General features: G+C 33.6%; 1 protein-coding gene across 1 annotated transcript in view; it reads right to left on the bottom strand.

The window, feature by feature from the left end:
- Positions 1–16,672, bottom strand: part of LOC148942475 (beta-1,3-galactosyltransferase 1-like) — a 99,090-nt gene that overhangs the window by 41,041 nt on the left and 41,377 nt on the right. The window lies entirely within an intron of this gene.

The raw sequence follows: 16,672 nt of genomic DNA, 5'->3' as shown, positions 1-16,672 counted from the left end.
CAATCAAAATTTTTAGATAACCATTTTATTCAACGTAGTTGAAAGTTTTGGAAATTAGGTCTTTAAGGATCACAACCACTCCCCCCCACAGCCCTCAGGGCAAGTGTTGTAAGTTATACCCTGGGGGCTTATAAGGTTTTTATTGAAAGCGTTGTCGTAGAAACTTCAATGAGAAAAGGGCTCATTCAATTGAAAATTATAAGGGCTAGTGCCTTTTTTAACAGTTGAAAGTGATATACCCCTCTCACGCCCACCATTTCCCCAAACACATCCAATCGACATTTTGAGATATCCATTTTGTTCAACGTAGTTGAAAGTTCTGGAAATTAGGTCTTTTATGATGATAACCCCCTCAGAGCCCTTAGTGCAATGGTTGTAAGTTATGCCCTGGGGGCATATAAGGTTTTAATTTAAAGTGTTGTCGCAGAAACTTCAAAAGGGCTCATTTGATTGAAAACTGAAAGGGCTAGTGCCATTTTTAGTAGTTGAAAGCGATTGGAGAGCGACTAACGTTCCTCTCACGCCCACGATTTCCCCAAACACATCCAATCAAAGTTTTGAGATAGCCATTTTGTTTAACCTAATTGAAAGTTCTGGAAATTAGGTCTTAGAGGATCAGGGTTGTAATTTAGAGGATAAGGTGTTTATAGAAAGCGTTGTCGTTTCATAAAGGGCTAATTCGATTGGAAATCGAAAGGCCTAAGGCCCTTTTTAATAGTCGGGAGTGATTGGAAAGCTTGACATTTTTATAGTAAAAATCGAAATGGGTATACTGTATTATTTTTGTTGTTGTTGTTGTTTAGAACAGGGCACTTCGTATCGAAGGAGTTATCGTGGGGACTTTGAAAAGAGCTCAATCGATTAAAAATATAAAGGGCTGATGCCATTATAGTAGAAAGTTATTGGAGGGCAACTAATCCCCCTCCCACGCCCACCTTCCCATTTTCCATTATGTTTAAAAACTAAATGTTGCCTTAAGATTAAATTAAGATGCATTGTGTTAATGCTAATTCCCAATAAGGCATCTCAGCAGTATCCTAAGAGCGACTGAGGGTATTATGTTCAAACTTTCGGGGCTACTTCTGCTCTTAAAATTTAACCAAATCAAAATAGCGTAAGTGTATCCAAGCTATCAAAGAACGTAAACAAACTTTTTTTGCGAATGGTATCAAGTTTTCCATTTCAGGTCAACTAGAGGAGGTATGAAACTAAATTAAACACTATTATTTGTGTCCAGATTTTTAGAAGGGTGTATGTTGTTAAAAATTGCTGACAATTTTTCTCCAGCATACAAATAGCAGGCCAAATTATAAAGTCTTAAAAAAAACGAAAAGATTTAAAGTATTATTTTGATTTTCCCTGAAAAGGCTATGTCAATACAGAACGAACAGAAATAAATTTAAAAAAAAACTTTTTCCACAAAATAAGTTTTTCAACGAAAAGTAAAGAACTCCATTAAACAAAAAATGGGCAAAAATAAAATCAAATAATCTACGAAGAGTGAAACTACCACAAATCACCATCGATTAATAAAAGAAACCCAAAACGAACAGAAATTACAATAAAGAACCGAATCAAACTCAAAACGAGCAGAAATTAACATAAGTTGGGCTCAAAACCCCTATGCCTTCCCAAGGCCAGAACAAAATTTGCACTTTACTGAAAAAAATAAAAATGAATATGCATTATCAGTTTAATATACATATAATGATATTTAGTAATAAAAATGTTAATATTATTTGATTTATTAAAATTATTAAAGTGAAAACATTTATATTTTTTTCACTTCCAATCAAAGAACTTTCAGTTTCCAATCAAATAAGCCCACTGAACTTTATACGAGCATCCCTTACATAAGCACCATATATGCCCCATGGACATAACTTACACTGCCTGCCCCGGGTCCTAGGGGGTTGTGTCGACACCGAAGTTTTTGTTATCTGACCTTTGAACTATTTTTAAAAATGGCTATATCAAAATTTGTATCGTATGGGTTTGGAGAAAATAGGTCGCGAGGGGACTAGTTGCCCTCCGATCTCTTTCGACTCTTAAAAAGTGAACTAGAACTTTCAATTTCCATTCAAATGAGTCCTCTCTAAAGTTTATACGAGCATCCCATCCACAAGGACCATATATACCCCCAGGTATAATTTACAACGCCCCAGGGCCTGGGGTTGTGTCGACCTGGCAGTATTTGTTACATGATCTCTGAACTATTTTTAACAAAATAGCTATCTCTAAATTTTATCGCGCGAATTTGAGGAAAAGGGGCGTGAGAGAGGGGGGGGAGTGTCTAGTTGTCATCGGATCTCTTTTGAATCTTAAAAAGTGAACTAGAACTTTCAATTTCCAATCAAACGAGCTCTCTCTGAAGCTTTTACGACCATCCTTTCCATAAGAACCATATATGCCCCAGGGTGTAACTTACAACGCCTACCCCGGGGCCCTGGGGGGTGATGTCGATACTGGAGTTTTTATTATCTGAACTTTGAACAATTTTTAACTAAATGGTTATCTCAAAATGTTTATCGGATGTATTTGGGGAATAGGGGCGTGGAGAAGGGGGGGAGCTAGGGGGGGGGGAGGCTAGGTTGATATTATTTATTAGAAAGCTTTGAATTAGATAACTAAACTTCAAAGCAGTAGGCTGCTTAAACCAATCAAGTTGATATTATTTACTAGGAAACTTTGAATGAGATAACTAAACATAAACATTATAATGACAACGAGGGGGAATTGATTTTTGGAAAGAGGGTTTTGGAGCTAGGCTTTTCATTTAAAAATTAAAATTTGTAGAACCTGAACTAAACATGAGATATAAAATTATAATAAAGAAAACGAGGATAGGGGATGACCTACTTCAAGGCAATAGACTGCTTAAACCAATCAAGTTGATATTTTTTAATAGGAAACTTTGAACGAGATAATACTGAACTTTGAACATTATACTGAAAATAAGGGGGAGTTGATGTTTGGAAAGAGGGCTTTGGAGCTAGGCTATTCATTTCAAAATTAAAGTTTGTAGAACCTGACCTAAACATTAGCTATAATATTATACTAAAGACAACCAGGAGGGGGGCTGATCTACTTCAAAGCAATAGGCTGTTTAAACCAATCAAGTTGATATTATTTATTGAGTCAACTTTGAATGAGATAACTAAACTTCAAAGCAGTAGGCTGCTTAAACCAATCAGGTTGATATTATTTATTAGGAAACTTTGAATGAGATAACTAAACATAAACATTATAATGAAAACGAGGGGGAATTGATATTTGGAAAGAGGGTTTTGGAGCTAGGCTATTCATTTCAAAATTAAAGTTTGTAGAACCTGAACTAAACATGAGCTAGAATATTATAATAAAGAAAACAAGGAGAGGGACTGACCTACTTCAAAGCAGTAGGCTGCTTAAACCAATCAAGTTGATATTATTTACTAGGAAACTTTGAACGAGATTATACTGAAATTTGAACATTATACTGAAAATAATGGGGAATTGATGTTTGGAATGAGGGCTTTGGAGCTAGGCTATTCATTTCAAAATTAAAGTTTGTAGAACCTGACCTAAACATGAGCTAAAATATTATACTAAAGACAACAAGGAGGGGGGCTGACCTACTTCAAAGCAGTAGGCTGTTTAAACCAATCAAGTTGATATTATTTATTGAGTCAACTTTGAATGAGATAACTAAACTTCAAAGCAATAGGCTGCTTAAATCAATCAAGTTGATATTATTTATTAGGAAACTTTGAATGAGATAAACTAAACATAAACATTATAATGAAAACGAAGGGGGAATTGATATTTGGAAAGAGGGTTTTGGAGCTAGGCTATTCATTTCAAAATTAAAGTTTGTAGAACCTGACCTAAACATGAGCTAAAATATTATAATAAAGACAACAAGGAGAGGGGCTGACCTACTTCAAAGCAACAGGCTGCTTAAACCAATCAAGTTGATATTATTTACTAGGAAACTTTGAACGAGATTATACTGAACTTTGAACATTATACTGAAAATAAGGGGGAATTGATGTTTGGAAAGAGGGCTTTGGAGCTAGGCTATTCATTTCAAAATTAAAGTTTAACCTGACTAAAGACAACAAGGAGGGGGGCTGATCTACTTCAAAGCAGTAGGCTGCTTAAACCAATCAAGTTGATATTATTTATTAGGAAACTTTGAATGAGATAACTAAACATCAAGTCAGTAGGCTGCTTAAACCTATCAAGTTGATATTATTTACTAGGAAACTTTGAATGAGATAACTAAACATAAACATTATAATGAAAACGAGGGGGAATTGATGTTTGGAAAGAAGGTTTTGGAGCTAGGCTATTCATTTCAAAATTAAAGTTTGTAGAACCTGAACTATTCATGAGCTATAATATTATAATAAAGAAAACAAGGAGAGGGGCTGACCTACTTCAAAACAATAGGCTGCTTAAACCAATCAAGTTGATATTATTTACTAGGAAACTTTGAACGAGATTATACTTAACTTTTAACCTTATACTGAAAATAAGGGGGAATTGATGTTTGGAAAGAGGGATTTGGAGCTAGGATATTCATTTCAAAGTTAAATTCTGTAGATCCTGAACTAATCATCATCTAAAATATTATACTAAAGACAACATGGAGGGGGGCTGAACTACATCAAAGCAATAGGCTGTTTAAACCAATGAAGTTGATATTATTTATTAGGAAACTTTGAATGAGATAACTAAACTTCAAAGCAAGAGGCTGCTTAAACCAATCAAGTTGATATTATTTACTAGGAAACTTTGAATGAGATAACTAAACATAAACATTATAATGAAAACGAGGGGGAATTGATGTTTGGAAAGAGGTTTTTGGAGCTAGGCTATCCATTTCAAAATTAAAGTTTGTAGAACCTAAACTAAACATGAGCTAGAATATTATAATAAAGAAAACAAGGAGAGGGGCTGACCTACTTCAAAGCAATAGGCTGCTTAAACCAATCAAATTGATATTATTAAATAGGAAACTTTGAACGAGATATACTGAACTTTGAACATTATACTGAAAATAATGGGGAATTGATGTTTGGAAAGAGGGCTTTGGAGCTAGGCCATTCATTTCAAAATTAAAGTTTGTAGAACCTGACCTAAACATGAGCTAAAATATTATACTAAAGACAACAAGGAGGGGGACTAATCTACATCAAAGCAGTAGGCTGCTTAAACCAATCAAGTTAATATTATTTATTAGGAAACTTTAAATGAGATAACTAAACATAAACACTATACTGAAAACAAGGGGGAATTGATTTTGGAAAGAGGGTTTTGGAGCTAGCCTATTCATTTCAAAGTTAAAGTTTGTAGAACCTGACCTAAACATGAGCTAATATATTATAATAAAGACAACAATGAGGGGGGCTGATCTACTTCAAAGCAGTAGGCTGCTTAAACCAATCAAGTTGTTATTATTTATTAGGAAACTTTGAATGAGATAACTAAACATAAACAATATACTGAAAATAAGGGGGAATCGATGTTTGGAAAGAGGGCTTTGGAGTTAGGCTATTGATTTCAAATTAAAGTTTGTAGAACCTGACCTAAACATGATCTAAATATTATAATAAAGACAACAAGGAGGGGGGCTGATCTACTTCAAAGCAGTAGACTGCTTAAACCAATCAAGTTAATGTTATTTATTAGGAAACTTTAAATGAGGTAACTAAACATAAACATTATACTGAAAATAAGGGGAGAATTGATGTTTGGAAAGAGGGCTTTGGAGCTAGGCTATTCATTTCAAAATTAAAGTTTGTAGAACCTGACCTAAACATGAGCTAGAATATTATAATAAAGACAACAAGGAGAGGGGATGCTCAGAAACAAATTGACTAGCCTACTCAAAAGTGTGACTGTCAGACTAACCTTTCACATGCAAGTGTATATATTTAGCTGCTATGTCCAATAAAGACCTTTTTGTGCAGAACCTAGGCTATACTGTACAAAACTAATAAACTAGTCTATATTTTTTTTTTAATTAGACCATCTAAATTAGCAATTTATTCAACTTTTTTAATAGCCTAGGGTTGACTAGCCTACTCAAAGGTGTGACTACCAGAGTAGCCTGTCCCATGCAAGTCTATATATTTAGCTGCTATGTCCAATAAAGGGCTTTTTTGTGCAGAACCTGGGCTATACTGTACAAAACTAATAAACTAGTCATTTTTTTTTAATTATGCCAAACTATCTAAATTAGCCTATTAATCCCATGCTTTCATTACAAGCAACCTGTTTTTATGGTTTTTATCAGCTATATCCAAAAATCTGTAAAGTATTGTTGTGGGTGAAAAAGATAAGTACTTCAACTTTGAAAAAGGGTTTAAAAGTGACATTAAGAAAGTAACTTGATCTGTAATACTCTTTGTATCGTATAACTTGTTTTTAAGGTATCCAAAAAGATGGAAATTATAGTTGTGGGTTTAAAAGTTAAGTTATTCTATGTTGAAAAAAGTTTAGTAGGGAAATTAAAATAGCAACTTGCTCTGAAATGGTCTTTGAATAGTATTTTTTGGTTTTGAGGTATTCAAAAAGCTGTAAAGTGTAGTTGTGGGTGAAAAAGATAAGTACTTAAAGTTGTAAAATGGGTTTAGGAGTGACATTAAGAAATGAAGTTGCTCTGAAATGCCTTTTGAAAAGTATTTCTTGGTGTTGAGGTATCCAAAAAGCTGTAAAGTATAGTTTTGGGTGAAAAAGATAAGTACTTCAACTTGTAAAATGGGTTTAGGAGGGACATTAAGAAAAGAACTTGCTCTGAAATGCCTTTTGAAAAGTATTTCTTGGTGTTGAAATATCCGAAAAGCTATAAAGTATAGATGTGGGTTAAAATGATAGTTATGTCAAGTTGAAAAATGGGTTTATAAGGGAAAATAAGAAATTAACTTGCTCTGCAATGGTCTTTGAAAGTTATTTCTTTGGTGTTGATGTATTCAAAAAGCTTTAAAGTATAGTTGTGGATGAAAAATATAAGTACTTCAAGTTGTAAAATTGGTTTAGGAGGGACATTAAGAAAGTAACTTGCTCTGAAATGGTCTTTGAAAAGTATGTCTTGGGTGTTGAGGTATCCAAAAAGCTGTAAAGTATAGTTGTGGGTGAAAAAGATAAGTACTTCAAGTTGGAAAATTGGTTTAGAAGGGACATTAAGAAAGTAACTTGGTCTGAAATGGTCTTTGAAAAGTATTTCTTGGTGTTGAGGTATCCAAAAACCTGTAAAGTATAGTTGTGGGTGAAAAAGATAAGTACTTCAAGTTAGAAAAAATGGGTTTAGGAGGGACATTAAGAAAGTAACTTGCTCTGAAATGGTCTTTGAAAGGTATTGCTTGGTGTTGAGGTATCCAAAAAGCTGTAAAGTATAGTTGTGGGTGAAAAAGATAAGTACTTCAAGTTGGAAAATGGGTTTAGAAGGGACATTAATAAAGTAATTTGCTCTGACATGGTCTTTGAAAAGTATTTCTTGGTGTTGAGGTATCCAAAAAGCTGTAAAGTATAGTTGTGGGTGAAAAAGATAAGTACTTCAAGTTGGAAAATGGGTTTAGGAGGGACATTAAGAAAAGAAGTTGCTCTGAAATGCCTTTTGAAAGGTATTTCTTGGCGTAGAGGTATCCAAAAAGTTGTAAAGTATAGTTGTGTGTGAAAATGATGGATGCTTCAACTTGTAAAATGGGTTTAGGAAGGACATTAAGAAAGGAACTTGCTCTGAAATGACTTTTTAAAAGTATTTCTTGGTGTTGAGGTATCCAAAAAGCTGTAAAGTAAAGTTGTGAGTGGAAAGAATGGGTACTTCAAGTTGGAAAATGGGTTTAGAAGTGAAATTAAGAAAAGAAGTTGCTCTGAAACGCCTTTTGAAAGGTATTTCTTGGTGTTGAGGTATCCAAAAAGCTGTAAAGTAAAGTTGTGAGTGAAAAGGATGGGTACTTCAAGTTGGAAAATGGGTTTAGAAGAGACATTAAGAAAAGATGTTGCTCTGAAATGCCTTTTGAAAGGTATTTCTTGGTGTTGAGGTATCCAAAAAGCTGTAAAGTAAACAAAGTTCTCTACTCTAAAGCTGATAAAAACCATAAAAACACGTTGCTTGTAATGAAAGCATGGGATAAAGTTAGGTCAGGTTAAGTTAGGTTAGGTTAGCCTACGTACGCGCGCGTACGTAGGCTAACCTAACCTAACTTAACCTGACCTAACTTTATCGCATGCTTTCATTACAAGCAACCTGTTTTTATGGTTTTTATCAGCTTTAGAGTAGAGAACTTTGTTTACTTTACAGCTTTTTGGATACCTCATCACCAAGAAATACCTTTCAAAAGGCATTTCAGAGCAACTTCTTTTCTTAATGTCACTACTAAACCCATTTTCCAACTTGAAGTACTCATCCTTTTCACTCACAACTTTACTTTATAGCTTTTTGGATACCTCAAGACCAAGAAATACCTTTCAAAAGGCATTTCAGAGCAACTTCTTTTCTTAATGTCACTTCTAAACCCATTTTCCAACTTGAAGTACCCATCCTTTTCACTCACAACTTTACTTTATAGCTTTTTGGATACCTCGACACCAATAAATACTTTTAAAAAGCCATTTCAGAGCAAGTTCCTTTCTTAATGTCCCTCCTAAACCTATTTTACAAGTTGAAGCATCTATCCTTTTCACACAGAACTTTACTTTACAACGTTTTGTATACCTCAACACCAAGAAATACCTTTCAAAAGGCATTTCAGAGCAAAATCGTTTCTTAATGCCCCTCCTAAACCCATTTTCCAACTTGAAGTACTTATCTTTTTCACCCACAACTATACTTTAAAGCTTTTTGGTTACCTCAACACCAAGAAATACTTTTTAAATACCATTTCATATCAAGTTACTTTCATAATTTCCCTTCTAAACCCATTTTAGAACTTGAAGTACTTATCTTTCTCACCCACAGCTATACTTTACAGCTTTTTGGATACCTCAACACCAAGCAATACATTTCAAATACCATTTCAGAGCAAGTTACTTTCTTAATGTCCCTCCTAAACCCATTTTCTAACTTGATGTACTTATCTTTTTCACCCACAACTATACATTACAGCTTTATTGATACCACAACACCAAGCAATACTTTTCAAACACCATTTCACAGCAAGTTACTTTCTTAATGTCACTCCTAAAACGATTTTTGAGCTTGAAGAACTTATATTTTTCACCCACAACTATACTTTACAGCTTTTTGGATACCTCAACACCAAAGAAATACTTTTCAAAGACCATTTCAGAGCAAGTTCCTTTCTTAATGTCCCTCCTAAACCTATTTTACAAGTTGAAGTACTTATCTTTTTCATCCTTAACTATACTTTACAGCTTTTTGGATACCTCAACACCAAAGAAATACCTTTCAAAGATCATTTCAGAGCAAGTTACGTTCTTACTGTCCCTCTTAAACCCATTTTTCAACTTGAAGTACTTATTTTTTTCACCCACATCTATACTTTACAGCTTTTCGGATATCTCAACACCAAGAAATACTTTTCAAAAGGCATTTCAGAGCAACTTCTTTTCTTAATGTCACTTCTAAACCCATTTTCCAACTTGAAGTACTTATCTTTTTCACCCACAACTATACTTTGTAGCATTTTGGATACCTCAACACCAATAAATACTTTTAAAAAGACATTTCAGAGCATGTTCCATTCTTAATGTCCCTCCTAAACCAATTTTCCAACTTGAAGTACTTATCTTTTTCACCCGCAACTATACTTTACAGCTTTTTGAATACCTCATCACCAAGAAATACTTTTCAAAGACTATTTCAGAGGAAGTTACTTTCTTAATTTCCCTTCTAAACTAATTTTCCACCTAGAATAACTTACTTTTTTCACCACAACTATACTTTACAGATTTTTGGATAGCTCAACACCAAGAAATACTTTTCAAAGACCATTTCAGAGCAAGTTACTTTCTTAATGTCCCTCCTAAACCCATTTTCCAACTTGAAGTACTTATCTTTTTCACCCACAACCATACTTTACAGCTTTTTGGATATAGCTGATAAAAACCATAAAAACAGGTTGCTTGTAATGAAAGCATGGGATTAATAGGCTAATTTAGATAGTTTGGCATAATTAAAAAAAAATATTGACTAGTTTATTAGTTTTGTACAGTATAGCCCAGGTTCTGCACAAAAAAGCCCTTTATTGGACATAGCAGCTAAATATATAGACTTGCATGGGACAGGCTACTCTGGTAGTCACACCTTTGAGTAGGCTAGTCAACCCTAGGCTATTAAAAAAGTTAAATAAATTGCTAATTTAGATGGTCTAATTAAAAAAAATATATGTAGACTAGTTTATTAGTTTTGTACAGTATAGCCTAGGTTCTGCACAAAAAGGTCTTTATTGGACATAGCAGCTAAATATATAGACTTGCATGGGAAAGGTTAGTCTGGCAGTCACACTTTTGAGTAGGCTAGTCAATTTGTTTCTGGGCATCCCCTCTCCTTTTTGTCTTTATTATAATATTCTAGCTCCTGTTTAGGTCAGGTTCTATAAACTTTAATTTTGAAACGAATTGCCTAGCTCCAATGCCCTCTTTCCAAATATCAATTCTCCCTTGTTTTCATTATTATGTTTACGTTTAGTTATCTCATTTAAAGTTTCCTCATAGATAACATCAAATTGATTTGTTTAAGCAGCCTACTGCTTTGAAGTAGATCAGCCCCTCCTTGTTGTCTTTATTATAATATTTAGCTCATGTTTAGGTCAGGTTCTACAAACTTTAATTTGAAATGAATAGCCTAACTCCAAAAGCCCTCTTTCCAAACATCAATTCCCCCTTATTTTCAGTATATTGTTTATGTTTAGTTATCTCATTCAAAGTTTCCTAATAAATAATAACAACTTGATTGGTTTAAGCAGCCTACTGCTTTGAAGTAGATCATCCCCCCTCCTTGTTGTCTTTAGTAAAATATTTTAGCTCATGTTTAGGTCAGGTTCTACAAACTTTAATTTTGAAATGAATAGCCTAGCTCCAAAGCTCTCTTTCCAAACATTAATTCCCCCTTATTTTCAGTATAATGTTCATGTTTAGTTATCTCATTCAAAGTTTCCTAATAAATAATATTAACTTGATTGGTTTAAGAAGCCTACTGCTTTGAAGTAGATCAGCCCCCCTCCTTGTTGTCTTTAGTATAATATTTTAGCTCATTTTTAGGTCAGGTTCTACAAACTTTAATTTTGAAATGAATAGCCTAGCTCCAAAGCCCTCATTCCAAACATCAATTCCCCCTTATTTTCAGTATAATGTTCAAAGTTCAGTATAATCTCGTTCAAAGTTTCCTAGTAAATAATATCAACTTGATTGGTTTAAGCAGCCTATTGCTTTGAAGTAGGTCAGCCCCTCTCCTTGTTTTCTTTATTATAATATTATAGCTCATGTTTAGTTCAGGTTCTACAAACTTTAATTTTTAAATGAATAGCCTAGCTCCAAAGCCCTCTTTCCAAATATCAATTCCCCCTCGCTTTGATTATAATGTTTATGTTTAGTTATATCATTCAAAGTTTCCTAATAAATACTATAAACTTGATTGGTTTAAGCAGTCTATTGCTTTGAAGTAGATCAGCCCCCCTCTTTGTTGTCTTTATTCAGGTTAAACTTTAATTTTGAAATGAATAGCCTAGCTCCAAAGCCCTCTTTCCAAACATCAATTCCCCATTATTTTCAGTATAAGGTTCAAAGTTCAGTATAATCTCGTTCAAAGTTTCCTAGTAAATAATATCAACTCGATTGGTTTAAGCAGCCTATTGCTTTGAAGTAGGTCAGCCCCTCTCCTTGTTTTCTTTATTATAATATTCTAACTCATGTTTAGTTCAGGTTCTACAAACTTTAATTTTGAAATGAATAGCCTAGCTCCAAAACCCTCTTTCCAAACATCAATTCCCCCTCGTTTTCATTATAATGTTTATGTTTAGTTATCTCATTCAAAGTTTCCTAGTAAATAATATCAACTTGATTGGTTTAAGCAGCCTACTGCTTTGAAGTTTAGTTATCTCATTCAAAGTTTCCTAATAAATAATATCAACTTGATTGGTTTAAGCAGCCTACTGCTTTGATGTAGATCAGCCCCCCTCCTTGTTGTCTTTAGCATAATATTTTAGCTCATGTTTAGGTCAGGTTCTACAAACTTTAATTTTGAAATGAATAGCCTAGCTCCAAAGCCCTCTTTACAAACTTGAATTCCCTCTTATTTTCAGTATAATGTTCAAAGTTCTGTATAATCTCGTTCAAAGTTTCCTAGTAAAAAATATCAACTTGCTTGATTTAAGCAGTCTACTGCCTTGAAGTAGATCAGCCCCTCTCCGCGTTTTCTTTCTTATAATTTTCTAGATCATGTTTGTTTCAGCTTCTACAATCTTAAAATTTTAAATCAAAAGCCAATGTCCAAATCCCTCTTTCCAAAAATCAAATCCCCCTCGTTTTGAGTGTAATGTTTATGTTTAGTTATCTCATTCAAAGTTTCCTAATAAATAATATCAACTTGATTGGTTTAAGCAGCCTACTGCTTTGAAGTTTAGTTATCTCATTCAAAGTTGACTTAATAATCCAGAAAACATCTATCAAAGTGAGAAAGTTCCTGTTTTTCAAATTCTCACTGACAAAAACCATTAGACAGACATAAATTGATGTTGACATCCATGAAAAACATCAAATAAATTGACCAACACTCATAACCGTCCAGAAAACATCCAACAAAGTGAGAAAATTCCTGTTTTTTCATTCTCACTGACAAAAACCATAAAACAGACATAAATTGATGTTGAAATCCATGAAAAACATCAAATAAATTGACCAACACACATAACCGTCCAAAAAAACATCCATAAAAGTGAGAAAAATCCTGTTTTTTCATTCTCACTGACAACAAATAGACATAAAAACATGCATAAATTATGTAAAAAAGTTGTAGGTGGCAGCAGGGGTGAGGGATCGGAGTATAAGATAGCTTTCTACTCTGGATATTATGTCTATGTAGATGCTTGTAAGTTAAGGGTTGTAAGTTATGCCCTGGGGACATATAGGGTTTTTATAGAAAGTGGGGTCACATAAACTTCAGAGGGGGCTCATTGGATTGGTAATCAGACGCTCTAGTACACTTATTAAGAGTCAAAGAGATCAGAGGGCAGCTACCCCCCTCCCCCTACACACACGTCGTATTGTCCCGAAATGCATCTAATAAAAATTTTGAGATAGCCATTCTATTCAAAATATTCTAAATATCATATAACAAGGCTTTTGGGATTGAAACAAACCCCAGAGATTAGGGACAAAGGTTGTAAATTATGCCCAGGGGGTATTTCAGGTTTTTATGGAAGGGATGGATGTTTAACTTCAGAAGAGGCTCAGTCTTTCTCCCTATGACTATGTCTATTGACTATGTCAATATAAAACGAACAGAAATTACTCAAAAATACTTTTCGCACAAAATAATTTTTTAAAAAAAAAGCAAAGAACTCCATTAAACCAAAAATGAACAAAAATAGAATCAAATAATCTACCAAGCATACAACTACCACAAATTAGTATAAATAAATAAATGAAACCCAAAACAAACAGAAATAAAAATAGGGCGAACTCAAAACAAGCAGAAATTAATCTGAGTAGCGTTCTAAATCCTATGTTTTCTAAAACACAGAATATAATTTGTACTTTACTGAAAAAATTCTTTTAAATGTTTTCACTTTTATAACTTCAAAAAATCAAAAATTAATTAAGATTTTAAGGAATAAATATCAGCACATGTATATTAACATGTGCTGATATTTACATGTTAATGTAAATATCATAGTATATTTACTATGAATTTACTGAAAAAAAAACACATTTTTTTTCAATAAATTCATTTGATTTTTTTTCAGGAAAGTACAAATTGTATTTTAAATGAGAAGAAACTGGCCCAAATTCCTTCAATGTATATTTTGGCATATTCAATATATTGACAGGTAATGGATCAAATTTCTACAGGTGCGTTCACTCACCTTGTACACAAAATACGCCTCTGAAATACAGCTTCACAGATTAGATAAGGCGTTCACATTGCTGGATGGATTTGACAAGAAAATTTCTTTGAAATCGTCAAGTAAACACAGAAGTAAAAAAAGATCGCGTCATCTTTTAAACAATTGAACAAACCTGATTTGAAATAATTGTGAAGTTGGACACACATACCCCTACCGGGGTCCCTCCATTCATTCGTGGTTTCGATCCTTGTGTCATTTTGATTTCAACGGCGCGTTACATGGCTAGTCCCGATGTAACACTGTTTATTCATTTGATGAACGGTTAAAATTAATCATTAATGAATCATTAAACTTAATAAAAATCTTAATTATTATAATTAACCTCGAAAGACCACGAGTCAAAAGAAAAGCAAAATTTCTACATGAAGGGAGCTTCAAGAGAGGGACCTCGAACCCCATGGCTCCACTTTGCCACCGAAAATTAATAAGACAAAAATCTTAGCACATTCCTAATCATGTCTACATTTTCATATAAGTCTATGGTGATGTCTATGGGGATGTCTTTAAATTGGGCTGTTTGCAAAATCTAGTGCTCTCGCCCCTGGTAATTTCGCACCAAAGGAATCGCCTTGCTTTTGGGCCATTTTGACTAAAACAACTATCTTGAAATTTTCATCTGATATCACGTGGAGCCACGGGAGCTGCCGGAGACATGAAGGGCGAAATTCTACAGTTTTTTTTGCAACTTGAAAAGAGTATCAAAATTCAAAATATATAAGCAGATGAGCACTATCCCCAACTTTCAATTATTATTCATTCTGCATAATGAAGCCGAGGGAATAAACTTGGGAGTCGCCAGTCCTTACAAAGTCTAAGCTATTGCGTAGCTTAGATGATAACGCTTCTGAATAGAGTTGCATCAGGATTAAATTGTTTACAGAGATAAATGAATTTAAAAAGAAAGAAAACCGTCTTTCAGTTCAAAAACTCCTGGAGATTGCAAGTTTTGCAACAAACCTGATAAGTTACACAATTTGAATAGATTTTTAGTACTTTTAGTATTTAGTATTTTTAGATTTTTAGTATTTTTAGTAAAATGTTATTGAAACTCCCAAGTAAATGCAGATGCATTAAGAAAGCGAGGGGTGATCCAATCTGCAGGCATTTAATGAAATATTCTTATAGTAAAAAAGAGATAAATTCTTTCAAAGAAATGTTTCACATACTAACACAAAACAGATCCAATCCCAATAGGTCTTTCACTTTTGTAAACAGTTACGTATATTCGAGAAGTCAAGTCATACTTCGAAAGTTATCGAGCTTTTATTTCAGGAAAATCCTATCCAAATCTGTAATATACTAATTACAGACGCAAAATAAAAAAAAAAATTCAATCTTTGACCAAAAAAGAAAAAAGAAATAAACTTTCAATAAGGCTTCAACGTTGTACATTGAAATGGTGTAGAAAGAGCCACTGTTCGCCGATAATCCAAGAGCAATAATTTAGCGCTGAGCCGTTCCTCAAAGCAATTAAATTAAAAAAACAAGTTTTTTTTAACTGAAAGTAAGGAGCAACATTAAAACTTAAAACGAACAGAAATTATTCCGTATATGAAAGGGGCCGTCCCCTCCTCAACGCTTCGCTCTTTACGCAAAAGTTTTTTATTTTTTAAAAAAAAAGTCGTGAGAAAGAGTCTAACTTTAGCGTAAAGAGTGAAGCGTTGATGAGGGGACAACCCCTATCATATACGGAATAATTTCTGTTCGTTTTAAGTTTTAATGTTGCTCCTTACTTTCAGATAAAAAAAATTGTTGTTTTTTTTAATTTTTGAACGTTTTTGAATTAATACAGGTTTTGATTTTGGCTCAACAGAACATGAATAATTAAAACAAAATTTGCATACTAATTTTACTTTTATTTGGTTACATGGCTTTCTCAAAAGTTGTTTAATTAAATTTAAGAACGTTTTTACTTCTAATAAATATAAGTAACTTACGAATTAACTAACGTAACGAACTTCTATATTCATGTTTTTAATACGTATATTAGGGGATTCTTCCCCTAGTAACTACCTCGCTCGTTACGCTCAAGTTCAAATTTTGTTCCAATTCTTTAAAAATGACCCCATAATCACAAAGGCCGTTAATTAGAATAAATAGCTCTTATGAAAGTACTAAAAAATATTTGGCTTAAATATCGAAGTATTTACTAGGGGACGAGCCCAATCATATAAGTAATAATTTCTGTTCGTTTTAAGTTTTGCTGTTGCTCCTTACTTTCAGTTGAAAAACTTGTTTTCTTTTTTATTTAATTTCTGATCGTTTTTTTAAATAATGCTGGGAAATTTCGGCGTCCCCTTCTTAGCAATGTCCCTTGCCCCATGAAAATTTCCTCCATGGAAAGATCCTACAACATAACCCCCACCCCCCACCCCCGCTACCAGAAAAAATCCCCCCTTAAAACGTCGTAGGCCTATACTTCCCAATAACCAATACTATATGTAAACATTGGGTAAAGTTCATAACTTTCAGCCCTCCCCCTAGGGACTTTGGGGGATTAAGTCATCCTAAAAGACATATTTATATTTTCGACCATGCTGAACAAAATGGCTATCTCAAAATTTTGATCGGGTGACTTTGGGAAAAAAAATGAGCGT

Source organism: Artemia sp. Qi Xiang Cuo, chromosome 16 (genome assembly GCF_049724085.1).
Source record: "Artemia sp. Qi Xiang Cuo chromosome 16, ASM4972408v1, whole genome shotgun sequence".
Taxonomy (NCBI): domain Eukaryota; kingdom Metazoa; phylum Arthropoda; class Branchiopoda; order Anostraca; family Artemiidae; genus Artemia; species Artemia sp. Qi Xiang Cuo.
The sequence above is the reverse complement of the archived record's forward strand: the minus strand, read 5'-3'. Positions and strand labels throughout refer to the sequence as shown.